This window comes from Oncorhynchus mykiss, chromosome 9 (genome assembly GCF_057628025.1).
Source record: "Oncorhynchus mykiss isolate SJ-2025 chromosome 9, ASM5762802v1, whole genome shotgun sequence".
In the NCBI taxonomy this organism is placed as follows: domain Eukaryota; kingdom Metazoa; phylum Chordata; class Actinopteri; order Salmoniformes; family Salmonidae; genus Oncorhynchus; species Oncorhynchus mykiss.
Genome location: NC_143030.1, coordinates 52,742,813 through 52,757,264, shown reverse-complemented (window position 1 = coordinate 52,757,264; position 14,452 = coordinate 52,742,813). Strand labels below are relative to the sequence as shown.

The 14,452-nt window shown below is 42.0% G+C and overlaps 1 long non-coding RNA gene and 1 pseudogene across 2 annotated transcripts in view; one reads left to right on the top strand and one right to left on the bottom strand.

The window, feature by feature from the left end:
• The window catches only part of LOC149981256 (uncharacterized), a 376,586-nt gene that overhangs the window by 68,680 nt on the left and 293,454 nt on the right, over window positions 1–14,452 (bottom strand). The window lies entirely within an intron of this gene.
• The window catches only part of LOC110531190 (H(+)/Cl(-) exchange transporter 6-like), a 21,274-nt pseudogene extending 6,822 nt beyond the window's left edge, over window positions 1–14,452 (top strand). Inside the window, exons 11-18 of the transcript XR_016483305.1 lie at window positions 5,975–6,141; window positions 6,213–6,338; window positions 7,450–7,540; window positions 11,086–11,240; window positions 12,007–12,168; window positions 12,249–12,341; window positions 12,695–12,881; window positions 13,647–14,452. The product of XR_016483305.1 is annotated as a H(+)/Cl(-) exchange transporter 6-like (transcript). The remainder of the gene's footprint in view (window positions 1–5,974; window positions 6,142–6,212; window positions 6,339–7,449; window positions 7,541–11,085; window positions 11,241–12,006; window positions 12,169–12,248; window positions 12,342–12,694; window positions 12,882–13,646) is intronic.

The window sequence follows — 14,452 nt, the reverse complement described above, 5'->3', positions numbered from 1 at the left end:
ACACATCTCAACAACTTTTCAGAGGAGACTGCGTGAACCAGGCCTTCATGGTCCAATTGCTGCAAAGAAACCACTAAAAGACACCAATAACAAGAAGAGACTTGCTTGGGCAAAGAAACACGAGCTTCATGAATCATGGAGGTGTTGTGATGGTGTAGGGGGGTGCTTTGCTGTTGACACTGTTGGTGATTTATTTAGAATTCAAGGCACTCTTAACCAGCATGGCTACCACAGCATTCTGCAGCGATTTGCCATCCCATCTGGTTTGCGCTTAGTTGGACTATCATTTGCTTTTCAACAGGACAATGACCCAAAGCACACCTCCAGGCGGTATAAGGGCTATTTGACCAAGAGCGTGATGGAGTGCTGCATCCTGGCCTCCACCATCACCTGACCTCAAACCAATTGAGACGGTTTGGGATGAGTTTGACCGCAGAGTGAAGGAAAAGGAGCCACCAAGTGCTCAGCATATGTGGGAACTCCTTCAAGACTGTTGGAAAAACATTCCAGGTGAAGCTGGTTGAGATGATGACAGCTTTACACACTCTTGGCATTAAGGTAAATGGTGGCTACTTTTGAAGAATCCCAAATATATTTGTATAAGTTTAACACTTTTTTGGTTACTACATGATTCCATATTTGTTATTTCATAGTTTTGATGTCTTCACAGTTATTTTACAATGTAGAAAATAGTACAAATAAAGAAACACCCTTGAATGAGTAGATGTGTCCAAACTTTTGACTGGTACTGTGTGTGACACACACACACACACTAATTGGAAGACTTGGTGGGAAACATTACAATTAAAAATACTGTATACTATACAGATAACTGTCAAAATAATGGAAACACTATTGGAAATGAGGGATACAATGTATATCGAAAGTAGGTGCTTCCACACAGGTGCATCCCATCATTTGCTTAGGTTTCATTCTATTATACTAGTCTATTATACTAAACAAAAACATAAATGCAACAATTTCAAAGATTTTACAGAGTTACAGTTCATATAAGGAAATCAGTCAATGGAAAAATTAATTAGGCCCTACTTTGATTTCACATGCCTGGGAATACAGCTATGCATCTGTTGATCACACATACCTTAAAAAATAAAAGTAGGCGAGTGGATCAGGAAACCAGTCATTATCAGGTGTAAACACAATTTGCCTCATGCAGCGCGACACATCTCCTTCACATAGAATTGATCAGTCAGGCTGTTTATTGTGGCCTGTGGAATGTTGTCCCACTCCTTTTCAATGGCTGGGAAAAGTTGCTGGATATTGTCGGGAACAGGAACATGCTGTTGTACACGTCAATCCAGAGCATCCCAAACATGCTCAATGGGTGACGCCATGTCTGGTAAGTATGTTGGTCATGGAAGAACTGGGACATATTCAGGTTCCAGGAATTGTGCACATATCCTTGTGACATGGAGCAATGCATGATCATGCTGAAACATGAGGTGATGGAGGCGGATGAATGGCATGACAATGGGCTTCCAGGATCTCGTCACAGTATCGCTATTGTGTTAGTTGTCCGTAGCTTATGCCTGCCCATACCATAACCCCACCGCCACCATGGGGCACTCTGTTCACAATGTTGACATTACAAACCACTTGCCCACACAACGCCAAATTCTCTAAAACAATGTTGGAGGCGGCTTATGGTAGAGAAATAAATATTAATTTACAGCTCTGGCGGACATTCCTGCCATCAGCATGCCAATTGCACGCTCCCTCAAAATTTGAGACATCTGTGGCATTGTGTTGAGTGACAACCGCACATTTTAGAGTTGCCTTTTGTCCCCAGCACAAGGTGCACCTGTGTAATGATCATGCTGTTTAATCAGCTTCTTGATATGCCACACCTGTTGAATGGATTATCTTGGCAAAGAAGAAATGCTCACGAACAGGGATGTAAACACATTTGTGGGATCTGTTATTTCAGCTCTTGAAACATGGAACCAACACTTTACATTTTGCGTTTATATTTTTGTTCAGGTTATTTTGGCTACCATGGCTTTGCCCCCATAGGTGGACAATACCCCCATCCACAGGGCATGAGTGGTCACTGAATCATTTGCTGAGCATGAAAACGATGTGAACCATATGCCATGGCCATCTCAGTCACCAGATCTCAGCCCAAATGAACACTCCTGCAGCAGTGCCTGAAACAGCATTTTCCACCACCATCATTAAAACAAATTATGGGATGTCTCGTGGAAGAATGGTGTCGCATCCCTCCAATGGAGTTCCAGACGCTTGTAGAATCTATGACGAGGTGCATTGAAGCTGGTCTGGCTTGTGGTGGCCCAACGCCCTATTAAGACACTATGTTGGTGTTTCCTTTTATTTTTGCAGTTACCGTTATGTATATAAACATTTTTTCCTAATCACACTGGACTTAAAGTGTATCGTCCAATCAACTAATCACTCCAATCTTAATTCCATGTCCACAGACTAACATATCTTTCCCAATGCACTACCATTATATTATTTCTCCCAGGACACTACCATTTTACTATTTCCTTTTGCAATACATCCTTATAAACCGAGTGCACAAAACATTAGGAACACCTGCTCTTTCCATGCCGTAGACTGACAAGGGGAAAGCTATGATCCCTTATTGATGTCACTTGTTAAGTCCTCTTCAATCAGTGTAGATCAGGGGTCTCCAACCTTTTCTAGCATGAGAGCTACTCTAACACCATGCCCGAACCGGACGCGCAACATCGTGCGCAAATTGATTCTGGCCCCCCACACCAAATGCGTTCACAACACGCAAGCTGAAATATAAAAAAAAAAACTCAACCAATTATATTAATTTGGTTACAGGTCGAAAAGCATAACATTTGTGGCAATTTAGCTAGCTAGTTTGCAGTTGCTAGCTAACTTGTCCATTTTAGCTAGCTTGTTGTTGCTAGCTAATTTGTCCTGGGATATACAGTTGAAGTCGGAAGTTTACATATACCTTAGCCAAATACATTTAAACTTTTTTTTGCAATTCCTGACATTTAATCCTAGTAAAAATTCCCTGTCTTAGGCCAGTTAGATTCACCACTTTATTTTAAGAATGTGAAATGTCAGAATAGTAGTAGAGTGATTAACTTCAGCTTTTATTTCTTTTATCACATTGCTAGTGGGTCAGAAATTTACATACACTCAATTAGTATTTGGTAGCATTGCCTTTAAATTGTTTTATAGCTTGGGTCAAACGTTTCGGGTAGCCTTCCACAAGCTTCCCACAATAAGTTGGGTGAATTTTGGCCCATTCCTCCTGACAGAGCTGGTGTAACTGAGTCAGAATTGCACACACTTTTCAGTTCTTCCCACAAATGTTCTATAGGATTGAGGTCAGGGCTTTGTGATGGCCACTCCAATACCTTGACTTTGTTGTCCTTAAGCCATTTTGCCACAACTTTGTTAGTATGCTTGGGGTCATTGTCCATTTGGAAGACCCATTTGCAACAAGCTTTAACTTCCAAACTGATGTCTTGGGATGTTGCTTCAATATATCCACATAATTTTTCTTCCTCATGATGCCATCTATTTTGTGAAGTGCACCAGTCCATCCTGCAGCAAAGCAACCCCACAACATGATGCTGCCAACCCTCGTGCTTCACGGTTGGGATGGTGTTCTTCGACTTCCAAATCTCCCCCTTTTCCTCCAAACATAACGATGGTCATTATGGCTCAAACAGTTCTATTTTTGTTTCATCAGACCAGAGGACATTTCCCCAAAAAGTATCTTTCCCCATGTGCAGTTGCAAACCGTAGTCTGGCTTTTTTTATGGCAGTTTTGGAGCAGTGCCTTCTTCCTTGCTGAGGTGCCTATCAGGTTATGTCTATATATTACTCGTTTTTACTGTGAATATAGATACTTTTGTACCTGTTTCCTCCAGCATCTTCACAAGGTCCTTTGCTGTTGTTCTGGGATTGATTTGCACTTTTTGCACCAAAGTACGTTAACCTCTAGGAGACAGATTGCGTCTTCTTCCTGAGCAGTATGACGGCTGCGTGGTCCCATGGTGTTTATACTTGCGTACTATTGTTTGTATAGATGAACGTGGTACCTTCAGGCATTTGGAAATGTCTCCCAAGGATGAACCGGACTTGTGGAAGTCTGAGGTCTTGGCTGATTTCTTTGGATTTTTCCATGATATCAATCAAGTTTGAAGGTAGGCCTTGAAATACATCCACAGGTACACCTCCAATTGACTCAAATGATGTCAATTAGCCTATCAGAAGCTTCTAAAGCCATGACGTCATTTTCTGGAATTTTCCAAGCTGTTAAAAGGCACAGTCAACTTAGTGTATGTAAACTTCTGACCCACTGGAATTGTGATACAGTGAATTATAAGTGAAATAATCTGTCTGTAAACAATTGTTGGAAAAATGACTTGTGTCATGCACAAAGTAGATGTCCTAACCGACTTGCTAAAACTATAGTTTGTTAACAATACATTTGTGGAGTGGTTGAAAAACGAGTTTTAATGTATTTAAACTTCCAACTTCATCTGTACTTCCAATGTGTTTTCCCCAGAAGGTGCGTAAACTGTTGTGGGAAAAAACTCCAGATTTACATTTACTCTTCACTACAACACTGTCAAATTGATTGGATACGGGAGCTTTATGTTTCTGACAGTTTGTGATGGAACGCATGAAGAAATTGCATGTAGCGTACTTTCAGAATTGCTTTGCGAGCTACGCACAGATAGGCTGTGAGCTACTGGTAACTCACAAACTACCTTTTGGACCTCTCGTGTAGATGAAGGGGATGAGACAGGTTAAAGAAGGATATTTAAGACTTGGGACAATTGAGACATGGATTGTGTATGTGTGCCATTCAGAGGGTGAATGGGCAAGACAAAAGATTTAAGTGCCTTTAAATGGGGTATGGTAGTAGGTGCCAGGCGCACCGGAGTGTGTTTAAAAACTGCAACACTGCTGGGCTTTTCACACTTAGCAGTTTCCTGTGTGTATCAAGAATGGTCCACCACCCAAAGGACATCAAGCCAACTTGACACAACTGTGGGAAGCATTGGAGTCAACATGGCCCAGCATCCCTGTGGAATGCTTTCGACACCTTGTAGAGTCCATGCCCCGAGGAATTGAGGATTTTCTGAGGGCAAAAGAGGGTGCAATTCAATATTAGGAATTCGTTCCTTATGTTTGGTACTTTACTGTGATGTCTGTGATATTTTAACTAGTGTATTTTACTGTGATTACTGTCTTGAACCTCTCTATTTGTAGCAGTTCTACCAAGATTGCCCTAAAAAGAAATACTTTACCTAAGTGTATAATTTCCCATTGATTGATTGGTCTTTTTCAGCTCTAACAGTACTATTTGTAGGTTCATCTGAACACAGACATTGACTTAACCACTACTGGACCTGGCTCCAAAACCGAGCCAGCGAAGGACAGTAACAAAAAATATGATCTATTGGTTATGTTCACTCGTGGCAGTCTGCACCGGTCTGACTCTTCAATAGTTGTCAAACCTCTCACCCTTTTTAACGATTTTCTAGTAGTCATTTTAAGCCTGGCATGGCTTTTCATTGGAGGCAAATGTAACAGTGTTGCTTCCGTCCCTCTCCTCGCCCCGACCTGGGCTCGAACCAGGGACCTCAACAACTGCCTCCAACGAAGCATTGTTACCTATCGCTCCACAAAAGCAGCGGCCCTTGCCGAGCAAGGGAAACAACTACTTCAAGGTCTCAGAGCGAGTGACGTCACCGATTTGAAACGCTATTAGCGCGCACCCCGCTAACTAGCTAGCCATTTCACACCGGTTACACAGACAAACCAATGAATTCCTTTCTCTTTTGAGTAATTGCCTCTTCCATTTTTGTGGCAGAGCTGCGATGTGGGTACAGTGTTTTGTATGTGGCTCTGTGTGTGCATATGATGATAAAGTGACTTGAGTTCTACACCTCCATGTATGTCCATCCCTCTCCCTCCCCCTCTCTCACAGTGTTCAGATGGGGATAAGAAGTGCCACCTGTGGACTGTGGTTGACCTGGCCTTCTTTATCCTGATGGGGGTGGTGGGAGGGCTGCTAGCGGCCTTCTTCAATTACATCAACAAGAGGCTGGACAAGTACCGCAGGTGACATGTCCACCCCAAGGCCAAGTTTGTCAGGTAACTGCTGGGAAACACACATTCGTGTCATTTATCTTTCATCTCTTATTCTTCCTCTACTCCCTCTCTAGGGTCCTGGAGAGCCTGCTGGTCGCCATGGTGACGACGGTGGGGATATTCGTGGCGTCCATAACGTTGGCGAATGTCGCGACTTGGCCTCCCCCACAACCAACAACAGTACAGCGCCGGTACGTTTGGTAGAGCTGAACTTCGTTTAAAAAAAAAGTGAAGCATATAAAAAAAGAAAGTTATAAACAAACTGTAACGGTTTTCTTGTGGTGAAGGAGAGGTGGACCAAAATGCAGCGTGGTTTCTATTCATGGTTATTTAATAAAAGAAAACTATACATGAATAGACTAACAAAACAATAAACGTGAGCAAACCTAACCAGCCCTATCTGGTGCAAACACAGAGACAGGAACAATCACCCACAAAACCCAACACCAAACAGGCTACCTAAATATGGTTCCCAATCAGAGACAATGACTAACACCTGCCTCTGATTGAGAACCATATCAGGCCAAACATAGAACTAGACAAACTAGACATGTAACATAGAATGCCCATTCAGATCACACCCTGACCAACCAAAACATAGAAACATACAAAGCAAACTATGGTCAGGGTGTGACACAAACATAAAACAATGTCATAATCATCCTGAAACAAGCACTGAAAGCATATTGGAACACAGCATGATCATTAAAAAAAACTATAATCAAACAAAAGCCATCCTTAAAAAGTTTGTCTTGTGTGTTTTCTATTGTCTCTCTGACATCTTTCGGCAGATTAGTCGCCTGTGTTGAATGACTTAAAATGTAATTGATCCCAACCCTGCTAACAAGGGGGGCGGTTCAGGAGGGTGCATAGTTTAAAACCAATGTAATTGTCTGTCATGTAGAATAGAGAATCCGGTTAGCTCGGCTCATTACATTTCTATCTGCAACGTCACTGAACATACCCCAGTTTCAACATTTCTCTTAATTCAACATACCCAGTACCACTGCTCAGTTGGTTGAGCTGTGTAGCAACTTGCTTAGTGTAAATGAACCAATTAATCTGGCAGAACACACTCCCACTCCAGTATTACACAGTCACTGTGTTAATATTTCACGTTTCAACACTTTGGCTGTGATCTTTGGTATATTCCTTACCAGTCTCTCCAGGCCTCCAGTCTAGTGTACACTCAGGTCCTTCAGAGGTGGAATTTTGCATTTTTAATGGCTCCCACACTGGACAGACATTTTGCAGTGCATACAGGTAAGAATATATAGTTAATAGTAATAGTATAGTTAATAGTAAAAATAGTTATTCTGTCCCAACAAGACGTACAACGACATGGCCACTCTGTTCTTCAACTCTCAGGAGGTGGCCATCCACCAACTTTTCCACCAGGACGGTGATACAGGACCTGACCTAGGATCAGTTTGACATTTTAGATCAGGGTGTCCCAATAGGCGGCCTGTGGGCCAAATTCGTCCCATCGCTGAATGTAATTGGGGACCCCTATTTTAGGCCATAACAAATGAGATTATGGACAGGCTCCCATTTGATCTGAAGGGCAAAACGTATCCCACTCCTGTACTAAACAGCATGCTCAATGAAGAATCTCCATGTAAAAGTACTTCTTAGTTCCAGGACCAGGCTTAATCTATGTTTTCTTTGAACAGGGCTGTCTCTATTGGGTGCGTGTACAGGGATGGTCACCCTAACACACTCACGGTCAATTTACTAGACTAGGCTACAATGTGAATTACCATGAACTTCAAATAGGCCTACCGGTAGCCAGTGATGTAGTAGTAAAAAAAGGTCGCGGTGAAAAGAGTACCTCTCCCTATACTTTCAATGCATTTTTCAGAAAAAGGTGGTCAACCTGCGTTTACCCACCACCAGACCTACAGTGCCAGTAGCCTACCCTCTTAGCCGAGGCAATTTTACACACATGAGCACACGCAGAACAGGTAACCTACATTCAATTTAATAGACCTAGATGAGATGAATCAAAACATGTGTACACCCTAGTTCATGAGTTGAATGCTTGGAATCTTCACATATGTGACGTAAAACTCTACCGTTCCTTACAGTGATGAAATTTATGACCGTGTTATTTGTCATTATTAAGCATTTAACAATTTAATTCGAACATTGAACTTAAACCCTGTCTGAATCCTGGATCTTGGAGGTCTCGGAAAGTGCACTGTAAGTGTAACTATGCCTACCCAATAGTTAATTGTGCTTCGCAATGAAAACTGTTGTCAAGGGTACACATATACAAAATAATGTAGAACTATGCCATTGCAAAATCGAATGCTTCTAACCCGAAAGTCAACTACTGTCATTAACATATACTTGTTGAATGGATTGGATGCGCATTGGTGTCGAGCTGAAGGCTAGTTGTCTAGTGTTATTGTAGACCATGATCAGCTGAGCCAGGAAAGAAAATATTAGATTATCTACTTCTTCTTGCCACAGACGGCACGGAGAACACGAATACCAGAAATACAAAGCAATGAGCGCTCTAAACAGCCGACTGACAAAAGCAAACAATTATAAGTCAACGGATAAATCTAATGCATTGGAATAAAGGCTATTTTATCAAGGACACATGGCAAACAAATGGCGCAAATGAGGAAGTGCAAAGGAAAATCTATGCGTTTTTAAAGGAGCTCAGCTGAGGCTGAAATTCAGCAATACTGAGTGGACAGCGCGACTGTGGAGCCAGCTATAGAATTACAGTGCCTTGCGAAAGTATTCGGCCCCCTTGAACTTTGCGACGTTTTGCCACATTTCAGGCTTCAAACATAAAGATATAAAACTGTATTTTTTTGTGAAGAATCAACAACAAGTGGGACACAATCATGAAGTGGAACGACATTTATTGGATATTTCAAACTTTTTTAACAAATCAAAAACTGAAAAATTGGGCGTGCAAAATTATTCAGCCCCCTTAAGTTAATACTTTGTAGCGCCACCTTTTGCTGCGATTACAGCTGTAAGTCGCTTGGGGTATGTCTCTATCAGTTTTGCACATCGAAAGACTGAAATGTTTTCCCATTCCTCCTTGCAAAACAGCTCGAGCTCAGTGAGGTTGGATGGAGAGCATTTGTGAACAGCAGTTTTCAGTTCTTTCCACAGATTCTCGATTGGATTCAGGTCTGGACTTTGACTTGGCCATTCTAACACCTGGATATGTTTATTTTTGAACCATTCCATTGTAGATTTTGCTTTATGTTTTGGATCATTGTCTTGTTGGAAGACAAATCTCCGTCCCAGTCTCAGGTCTTTTGCAGACTCCATCAGGTTTTCTTCCAGAATGGTCCTGTATTTGGCTCCATCCATCTTCCCATCAATTTTAACCATCTTCCCTGTCCCTGCTAAAGAAAAGCAGGTCCAAACCATGATGCTGCCACCACCATGTTTGACAGTGGGGATGGTGTGTTCGGCTGTGTTGCTTTTACGCCGAACACAACGTTTTGCATTGTTGCCAAAAAGTTCAATTTTGGTTTCATCTGACCAGAGCACCTTCTTCCACATGTTTGGTGTGTCTCCCAGGTGGCTTGTGGCAAACTTTAAACGACACTTTTTATGGATATCTTTAAGAAATGGCTTTCTTCTTGCCACTCTTCCATAATGTCCAGATTTGTGCAATAACGACTGATTGTTGTCCTATGGACAGAGTCTTCCACCTCAGCTGTAGATCTCTGCAGTTCATCCAGAGTGATCATGGGCCTCTTGGCTGCATCTCTGATCAGTCTTCTCCTTGTATGAGCTGAAAGTTTAGAGGGACGGCCAGGTCTTGGTAGATTTGCAGTGGTCTGATACTCCTTCCATTTCAATATTATCGCTTGCACAGTGCTCCTTGGGATGTTTAAAGCTTGGGAAATATTTTTGTATCCAAATCCGGCTTTAAACTTCTTCACAACAGTATCTCGGACCTGCCTGGTGTGTTCCTTGTTCTTCATGATGCTCTCTGCGCTTTTAACGGACCTCTGAGACTATCACAGTGCAGGTGCATTTATACGGAGACTTGATTACACACAGGTGGATTGTATTTATCATCATTAGTCATTTAGGTCAACATTGGATCATTCAGAGATCCTCACTGAACTTCTGGAGAGAGTTTGCTGCACTGAAAGTAAAGGGGCTGAATAATTTTGCACGCCCAATTTTTCAGTTTTTGATTTGTTAAAAAAGTTTGAAATATCCAATAAATGTCGTTCCACTTCATGATTGTGTCCCACTTGTTGTTGATTCTTCACAAAAAAATACAGTTTTATATCTTTATGTTTGAAGCCTGAAATGTGGCAAAAGGTCGCAAAGTTCAAGGGGGCCGAATACTTTCGCAAGGCACTGTATACAGTACCAGTCATGGACAGGGAGACAGTTTGTGCAGCCACGTAGAAAGAAATCATTTCAACCATGACAGAGAAGTGGGGGTGTTCGTTTCATTTGAAAGCTTTTATTTTCATATTTACCACTGTAAAACTAATTTATCCTTGGATCGTAGACACATAGGAGAATGGTTCAATTAGCGTTATTTAGAGACCACCCCAAAGTTTGACTTTTGTTGCATAAGGGGAGCTCCCGGGTAATTCGCACCCCGGCCCCTGGTCTCACCCCCTATCCATATACACACTGAAAGATATAAATGTGCTTGTTTCAGTGTGATGGCTATACTTTAGTCAATCATTATACTGAACATAATGAACACCTCTGTGGCCTGCTATATATTTATCCTCAGGAGTGAACAACTCTGCAGTTCTGCTAGCTTTTTGTTCTTCTTCTCCCTGGCACTTTCTGTTACTCCTGTGGTTGTTTTACGAGGTAGAACATCAGCAGGACTGAGGCCCCTGAGGACTCGGCTGGAGTTGTGCAGCCCCTGCTGTATTGACCCTCCTTGTCATGTGACGTGTAATTTACTGTGTTTCCTGTCTGTCTCTGTAGGTACTTTCAGCCCTGTGACGCTGACAGTGTTCTTTGTGCTGTGCTTCCTCTTAGCGTGCTGGACGTATGGTGTGTCGGTTGCCCAGTGGCCTCTTTGTTCCCTCACTGCTCTGTGGTGGCGCTTTCGGACACCTGGTGGCCAACCTCCTCAATATGTAAGGACAACGTTCTGATAATGTTCTAGAAATGCTAGGCCAACGTTCTCACAATCAAATGTTCTCGAAATGTAAACCCAGCGTTCAGATAATCTGTACTCAAATATGGAAGGCCAACCGTCTCATAGCAAAAGGTCTATGAATGGTCATGGTGTATATCAGAGTCATATACATGTAGCTATATACTTCTCTGGTTTATATGATTTGAAATCTGTTGGTTTGGAAATCTCTTACCTACTTTCCCAGCGCCAGTATTTATAAAGTATAGTTTTGGCTCTTCTCATGGAGTGTCTATCACTTGGAAAGTGAAAAATGCTTACAAATGCAACTTTTTAGAGATGACATCCTCTGAGAGGGAATCTGCTGACTGGACATGTTCTCTCACCGCCTCTCTCTCTCCCGCTCTATGAGTTTCCCTCTCTCTCTCCCGCTCTATGAGTTTCTCTCTCTTCAGCCCACTTCTACTTCTTCCTCGGCTTTGTCAGACTTGGGTATTTTCAGTTATGCTCAACTGAGGGTAATGACTGCTATGTGTCACACTAGGATGTCTGTGGGAGAGAGTTATCTTAACTGGCTGCTTATTCCAAAAAAGTTATCTTTATAGTTATTGGTTCATGGATTAGTTTTGTGTTTCTAGGAACAAGAAGATAATGCAATTTGAGTCGACACTGCTAGAAGTAAGCCTGAGAGTCTTCTGCATGCTTTTATGCTCACTTCCTGACACTGCTCTTCCTGATTGGTTCCTTTGGCTGTCCTGTTGCCACAGCAACCTGGGTATAGACATCTATTCCGGGACCTTTGCTCTAATTGGAGCAGCTGCCTTCCTGGGAGGCGTGGTCTGGATGACTATCAGCTTGACTGTCATTCTCATCGAATCAACCAATGAGATCACCTACAGCTTGCCCATTATGACAACCCTCATGGTAAAGTACATTGATTTGAACTTACATTCACAATTTAGTGCACTTGTGTCAGTGTTGGTGCTTACAGGATGGTGTGTGTGTTCAGGTGGACAGGGGATTTCTGCAATAAGGGCATCTATGACGTCCACATTCATCTGAGAAGAGTGCCAATGCTGGAGTGGGAAATGGAGATGGACAAGTAAGAAACAAATACTATATTTATGATAGTAAAGATCAGTAGTCATTAAACAGACACTTGTATCCAAATTAACTTCAAGCTAACACGTTTCTCTTCAGTATACACATACAGTATGCTGCGTGGCCCTTTTACAACTTTAGCCAACTGTGTAATCTGCTGCTGTGTTCAATTCCAATTCAAGTCACTCAATTCAGGAAGGGCAACAAAAAAAAATATTCTTCTAAATAAACACTTGATATAAATAGCTTCTGCTTTTCAGTTTCTTGAAGACCTTGAAAGTAGATTACCTTTTTTTCAATGAATGAATTTGGACCCTAACACGGGCACGTATGTGTCTCTCGTTTGTCTCCCAGACTGACAGCCAGTGACATCATGGAACCCAACCCGACGTACGTGTACCCCTACACGCGCATCCAGTCCCTGGTGAGCATCCTGCGCACCACCGTCTACCACGCTTTCCCCGCGGTTACCGTGAACAGGGACAACGAGCACAAGTTCATGAAGGGCAACATCCTCATCAGCAACAACATTCGCTTCAAGGTAGGAGCCAGGGCTACGTGCAGATAGAAATGTCATGAATCGAGCCGACATGATTTCTTATTCTAGATGTTAGAGGTATGTTTGTTCCACTTGTTTCTATCTGAACCTTTCACAAAGTTTTGTCCTGGGGTGTAATCATATTTCGCAGACCGTAGCAAAATATTTGGCCTTTTGCAAAACTCATTGCAATGGAAACCGTTTACTGAACCAAACGGAAGCAAATGGTGGGGGGGAACTACCTGAATTTGTCCAAAATAAACTAGTTTTCGTTGCAAAACGTTTTCCATTGTTCCCGTTTTTGCAACAGACCAAACGTTTTTGCTACTGTCTGCAACTAATGAACCCCCTGCTGAAGGTGCCCTAGCCATACCACAAGCTGCCACCAGGGGGAGTCAGAGCTCTGTTATACTGTATAATGCATGGGCTGGTGCCATCTACAGTACCTTAAAGTATTCATACCTCTTGATTTATTCCACATTTTTTGTATTACAGCCTGCATTTACCATGGATTAGATGTTTTTTCTCTCACCCATCTACATACACAATACCCCATTTTGACAAAGTGACATGTTTTTTTTATTTTTATGTTTGCAAATATATTGAAAATGAAATACAGACATGTAATTTACATAAGTATTCACACCCCTGAGTCAATACTTTGTAGAAGCACCTTTGGTGGCGATTACAGCTTTGAGTCATCTTTGGTATGTCTGTATCAGCTTTGCACATCTGGAATTGGGGATTTTCTCCCATTTTTCCTTGCAGATTTTCTCAAGCTCTGTTAAGTCAGATGGGGACAGGCGGTGAACAGCCATCTTCAAGTCTTTCCACAGATTCTTGATGGGATTCAAGTCTGGACTTTGGCTGGGCCACTCAAGGACTTTCACATTCCAGCGTTGCTTTGGCTGTATGTTTGGGGTCATTGTCCTGTTGGACTGTAAATCTTTGTCCCAGTCTAAGATTGTTTGCACTCTGAAACAGGTTCTCGTATGCCTGTATTTGCCTTCATTTATTGTTCCCTCTATCCTTACCTGTCTCCCAGTCCCTGCCGCAGAAAATAAGATATTTCTGTATTTTATTTTCAATACATTTGCAATCATTTCTAAAAACATATTTTCACTCTGTCATGGGGTATTGTGTGTAGATGGGTGAGAAAAATATATTTGATACATTTTGAATTCAGACTGTAACACAAGAAAATGTGGAATAAGTCAAGGGGTATGAATACTTTCTGAAGGCACTGTATAAGCCTGTTAATTTGGCCCTATTTGTAGGTTATCGTTCCATTCCTTCTTGTAGTGTTGTTACTGTAAAGCACGGTGTGACGTGTTGTTGATTTTAAAGGGCTGTGTAAATCACATGGGATTTACTGATTTGACACGATTGGATAGGCAACAACAAACATTCTATCTCTGTCAGGGCAGTGGTTATATCAAGGGAATGTAGGAAACAGGGATGCACAGACAGTGAGTTGTTCATGGTCTCTTGCTGTAAGAACCTTTACACTAAATCAACAGGAAAGTTGACAATCCATGTCTCAATTGTCTCAAGGCTTAAACATCCTTCTTTAA